This window comes from Ursus arctos, unplaced genomic scaffold (genome assembly GCF_023065955.2).
Source record: "Ursus arctos isolate Adak ecotype North America unplaced genomic scaffold, UrsArc2.0 scaffold_10, whole genome shotgun sequence".
NCBI lineage: Eukaryota > Metazoa > Chordata > Mammalia > Carnivora > Ursidae > Ursus > Ursus arctos.
Genome location: NW_026622764.1, coordinates 31,657,483 through 31,663,620, shown reverse-complemented (window position 1 = coordinate 31,663,620; position 6,138 = coordinate 31,657,483). Strand labels below are relative to the sequence as shown.

General features: G+C 41.6%; 1 long non-coding RNA gene across 1 annotated transcript; it reads left to right on the top strand.

The window, feature by feature from the left end:
* The first annotated feature begins 2,369 nt into the window (after positions 1 to 2,369).
* Positions 2,370 to 5,914, top strand: LOC130542935 (uncharacterized). Its single transcript, XR_008957859.1, has 2 exons — positions 2,370 to 2,644; positions 3,517 to 5,914. It is a non-coding gene; the product is annotated as an uncharacterized LOC130542935 (long non-coding RNA).
* The last annotated feature ends 224 nt before the right edge of the window (positions 5,915 to 6,138 follow it).

The window sequence follows — 6,138 nt, the reverse complement described above, 5'->3', positions numbered from 1 at the left end:
CTCAGTTGGTTAAATGTCTGACTCCTGATTTGGGCTCAGGTCATGATCTCAGGGTCCTGGGATCAAGCCGTGTGTCAGGCTCTGCACTCAGTGCAGAGTCTGCTTGTCCATCTCGGTCCCCCTCCTTGCTCTCTGTCTCTGTCTCTTTCTTAAATAAATAAATAAATAAATAAATAAATAAATAAAATCTTTTTAAAAAGTCCTCATTGTATCACTTTTCATATATTTCCCCCCTCTACATTTCTTTTCATGATTTATTTTATCTTTACCCTATTTCTGCACTGATTTTCCCCTACTTTTCTTTGTCTACTAATTACCTTCAGTTTTGTTTCATTTTTCTGACTCTGAGTCACCATGTACTTTGTTCTAATATTAAATACACAGCACTGCACATTTGATACTTACAACAGTTCATTGGTATTCTTCCATACCTTCTTTAACCTCTTCCAGATCTACGCCCAAACAGTTGGCTCTTCTCCCACTGAAGCACGGTTATGTCACTGATTTACATCATCCAGGCTTCCCTGCCCAGCTCACACTGTGATTCTATCCCTTTTTTCTCTTCATAGATATTTGCTGCCGACATCGTGCTTTTGTAATTATGCAGAAGCAAGCATAATTTGTAGGCAAACAAGACCATCTTTTTTTCTTTCACCAAACTAGAACTAGGTATTGATCCTTCTCTCTGCCCCCCTTAAGCTTTTCCATTCTCATAAATTCCAGTCTCTTCTTCCACATTCATACACTCGGATCCTGGGCCTTATTTATTCTTTCTCTTTATTCTTCACCTCTTCATCTGGCCAGCTAGCTATCGCGTAGAGGTGCTCAAGCAAAGAATGCATTCGAGCATAACTGAATTGGCTCCCCTGCCCACAGCATTTCCTGTGGGGAGAAGCAAGGCTTGGAACATCTGGTGCAACTCCCTCCTTTGCTTACAGAAGCCAGAAGGGGGAGGACAGAAGGCTAGAGGCTTTGGGCATTTTGGAACCAGTATAGGGTCAAGCGGGAATAGCTCCTTTTCCCAGAGGCTGTTTCTAACTGGAGTTAGGGAAATAAACAAAAGAAACTGGAACCTCACAGATTCTAAAGTAGAAGGCTATTTCTTTATCTCCTCTCCTACTTGTCCACATCAGCAAAAGCAGATGGGTAGCATTCGATGTGAAATAAAAAGTGAGCAAATTTCTGCGAGTCTGAGGTATATAATATACCAACCAGGTCAATTTGGTAATGAAAATGAATTTCTCATTTCTCTAAAAGGAACTGGTATTAATGGAGTAGCTAACATATGCCAGGTACTATGATTTTATACTTAATCTCATGTTTAATTTAATCCTTCATTGAATTTAATCCTCCAGTGCACTCCATTGTTCCTGACATCTACATAATAAAATCATAACAGATCTTTCCTTTATTATCATCAAAACAGTGCTATCTCATTAAAAGGGAGCAAACACAGGGTATTTGTTAATTTACTTTATCTATTTATATAGTTTGTAAAAGTATTCATTAAAGAATGCCAGATACAAAGGACGCATTTAATGAATCATCTATGAAGTTACCATGAGCAAGTTTTTAAAATATGACATGAAAGGGAAAGAACGCTTCAACAAATTGGAAACCTGTTAGAATCCAAACATTTCCAAAGTCGGTTAGAATGGTCATATCAAAAATAAAGTGCACATTTCATTTTTTTTTAAAGATTTTATTTATGTATTTGACAGAGATAGAGACAGCCAGCGAGAGAGGGAACACAGCAGGGGAAGTGGGAGAGGAAGAAGCAGGCTCCCAGCGGAGCAGGGAGCCCGATGCAGGGCTCAATCCCAGGACCCTGGGATCATGCCCTGAGCTGAAGGCAGAGGCTTAACGACTGCGCCACCCAGGCGCCCCCGCATTTCATTTCATATACAAATAGGTGACTTTATCATGGAGGAACTGGCCTTCAGCCGATGAGCTGCAGGTGTATTTGCCTGACAACACAGCAAGGCTTAGAAAGGGCGGCTGTTCCAATTCTCTGCATCCTTTGTCATCGCCGCTGTAAGTGGCATCTGTGAGACGCTGAATGCCCCTGCGTGCGAGACACTCTACTCACAGGTGGTCCGATACGAACAGCTTTAGCAAGAGGATGGCAATTTTAGGCGCTACGCAGCTTGTTGCTGTCCTCTGACCCCTGCCTGGACTCTGGCTCTGCACCTTCTCTTGCTCCCGCTGTAACAACGTTCTGCTGGCACAGGCGCGCTTGGCTCTCCGTGTTGACCGTGTACATCTATCCCTGACTCTGAGTTTTAGTTCCTGCCCCGTCCTCGTGCCAACCTGGGCACAACAACTTGTGAAATAGTGCCACTGGTGATATCTGACACAGAGACCATGTGCCTCGCCATGAAAAGATCAAAGCTCTCTCCAGGGCTGACCTCGCGCTGGCTGCAAAGGCTGGGCTAGCTCAGCAAACACCGTTGTGTGCTTTCTCGAGGTCGGGCTGGCGACTGACAATGAGATGCGCTGTTAGGAAAGGAAATGACCAGTGACAAAGACTCAGCACGTTCGGAGGCTGCCGAAGACTGTTGGTGGCTTGCTTTCAGATACATCACCTTTAAACGATTTACCGAGCTGAAGAAGCGCAGATATTTTGGTGAACCGAACCCAGAAGGTACCTAGAAGACAGTCCGAGGCCGCCGGGATTAACCAAATAAGAAAAGGTTTTGGGCACTAAGGGTCGAGGTCCTTAAAATATGAAAATATTAGGAATTAAAATTCCTAATTCTGCAGTATTGTAACTTCCTGGCATTTACTTACTGAGTACAGAGCACCCACCAACCAGGGCCGGGGACAGAAACGCTTCTCACTGATCACATTTTGATAACTTCATAGAAAGAGTCCTAGAAGATGTTATGCTCACTCTGGAGAAATAAGTTTGTGTTTAGGGATTCTTTCTTTCTTTTTACACCAATTTTATCCATGAATTCAAATTCTGGACCAAAGTATTATTAAGAAAATAGTATTACCTGTGAAAAGATTGTAATAGCACAAGACTGACTTTTTTGTGTGTCTGTAAGAGTTCTGTTTAGGTAACATAATAATAATAATAATTACCATTACTATTATTCTTATTGCCGTTATCATGTACCTACGCTATGACTGCCACTCTGGAGATGTTTCACAGATATTACCTCATTCAGTGTTTACCCAATACCGTAGGTATTTTATTTCTGTTTAATGGGTGAGGACACTGACTCAAAAATACCAGCTTGTTTGCCTGAGCGCCCACAGCTACTCAGGAGCAGAGGCAGGATTCTAATGGAGATAGGTCTTACTCCATCTGCAAACGGAGAACGCAGTAACTAAGACACAGAGTAATCGTGAGGATTAAGTGCCACAGCTCTGTACAAGGCAGTCCTCCGTGAGCTTGCAAACTGCTCCGCACCTGGGAGGTGCTGCTAACACTGTGCGCGGGCTTTGGAAGACACTGTGCCGTCTCCTCGGACAGCTTCTCCCAGTACTGAGGTGCGCTCCTCTACACAGGGCAGCGGCAAACCGGGCCAGTGAGGGAAGAGGGGCTACAACTTGACAAGAAGACGTCCCGGACCACTGAGACTCGGGAACAAAGGACACTGCTTTGCCTGGCTTTGACAGGGAAGAGACACAGTGACCATGAAGATTGTCTGAGGGGTGAGAAAATCACTTGGGAGAAGGCTGCTTGCTTCAACTTTAGGTTCACTAATTAGTTTTGCAGAGAAACAGCTGTGTTACACTGCCCACGGGGTCAACAGCTGTACGGCTCTCGCTCCACCTTTCTGAGAGTCGAGTTGTTTAAAAGCAAATAAATAGTGGTGATTTTGTTCTTCCTAGAAAGTGAGCACCAGACCCATTGGTGGGGTCTTTTCCATTCACCCTCATACACTGTGTATAATTTTTTTTCATATGTACGCTTACGGCCACGGATACTGCAAACCACAATCATTAATATTTATAATGACGAACTCTCAAATCCTTCTACAAGTGATATTATGCCCCGTGTGATCTGCTCAAGAAGACAGGAAAGCATACAGTATAAAGAAATCTTTCCACTGAAAAGAATCAAGATGTTAAAACTCTGCTCTCTGCTTTCAACTTCAGTCTCTGGAAATATGTTTAATTAATATTTATATATTAATTAGTGTTAAATAATAGTTTTTAATTTCTAAAGGCTTTTATATATACTTAATGCACTTAACAACCCTGGGAGTTGGGCATTGTTATCCTTATAAGGTTTCAATTTCTTTGAGAATCAGTGCCAGGAAAATACGATATGTCCTCAGAGGAACTGATATTCACTCTCCCTAATAAAAACCAAATACATGTAACCTCATTTTTCCCTTCATGCCCTGGCTTCTAGGAATCTCAGATTCTAATGTGATGAATGTTTATGGCTATTGTGTCAATCTTTATAGTTGGCATGTTTTCTCTCTTTCCTTTGTTCTGCTTTTCTATTTCTTTTTCATCAGCTCAGGTGATTATTGCCGATACACTTTTCATAATCTACTTCAAATGTTTTAAGAGGGTATAAATGAGAAAAGAAAGAAATGAATGAATGGATAATTTGGCTGTTTTGTCTTAATTTAAGAGATAGGTGAAGCTACCTGAGCAAAGTTATAAAGCTCATTAGTGGCAGAGTTGGGGGTTTTAACCCAGGTCTCCTGATTCCAAATCCTATGTTGTTTCCAGAATAATCCATCTCTGTAGAATAAGGTGAGCTAAGATTTTACTCAATTAAAGCTCTGCCTCAAGGAGTGAAATGATTACATTTTCTGTCCAAGGTTGTGCAAATCCATTCAGTTGTCCCCACTGTCTTCCTGAGAATCCTTAACTCTTGAGAGAGAAGGAAAAAGGAAGGAAGCCTGCTCTTGACGTTCCCAGGTGTTCAGCACGTTCACTTTGGAGATTGTTCTTATTAAAAAGTGAGGGTGTGGGACTGTGGGACTGTGGGACATCAGTATGGCTACTAGACATACTTCCCCCCACTTCATCCTAAGTAGGAGGAAGACCTGCTTTTTTCCAAATGGTTCCTACATCTCTATTGAGATACTGCGGCAGCTGCCACCGGGTCCCCCTGCAGCGCAGCGTGAATGTTTCTCTTTGTTGCAAAGAAGATGCAAAAAGTCAATGCATTATTTATAGTAGTTATTTTCATCATTACATATTCACAATAATTGGAAGGTGGAAGTAGAGGATAATATAATAGAATGGGAAGAAAATTATCTGCAGTAACTTTAGAAATGTTTATAGGAAATGTTCAGCTGCTAAAAAAGTCCCCCCAAACAAACACTGGATCTTAAAATACCATGTAAGCCACCCACATCTGCAAAGCCTTATTTCTGCTATTTATTTGTCCAAAGCAATAGAGTTAGTGTAAAATCGAACCTTGAAGGAGAATTCTGAATTCCCTCCATGTGAGAGGGCTTGTAATGAAGTTATTTACTCTCAGAGTGAGTGTAACTTCTGACAGTTAGCCCATCATCCTGATGAGGCCAAGACAGCATGTTCTGCTCTGACATAACTTCAATCTATTTCATAACCAAGCACTATACCATTGACCCCAGCCAACTGCCTATCAAATATATGTTCTCAGTTACAAGGAAAATTGAGCAAATATAGATAGATCGATCTAAATTTATCACCCTCATGAAACACACACACACACACACACACATTCATGTACTTGCAGCACTACCTTTATTTACGAAGAATATTGTACCTATAAGATAGAAACAATGTATTTTCTATGACAAAGCACTAAACCTTAGGCTGCCCATGTGTGATATGAGATGTTTAGACTGGGATATGGAACAAAAGGATCTTTATCACTTAGGAGGCTTTCAGCTAAAAGTAACAGAACCATGACTTGAAATGTCTTAAACACTAATAAAAATGTATTATCTCACATGATGAGAGGGTTGGAGGCTTCTTAGGAGGTGGCTCCAAAACCAGTCACTTTAGTGGCTCAATAACATGATTGTAGCTGAGGTTTTTTCCATCTTTGGCTCTGTTTTGCTCCTGTTGACTTAGCCTCAGTCCAGTTCCCTTCATGGTCACACAAGGTAGGCACAGTTCCAGATAGTGTATGCGTGCATAACAAGGTCAAGTGGAAAAAGAGATTCCTTTTTC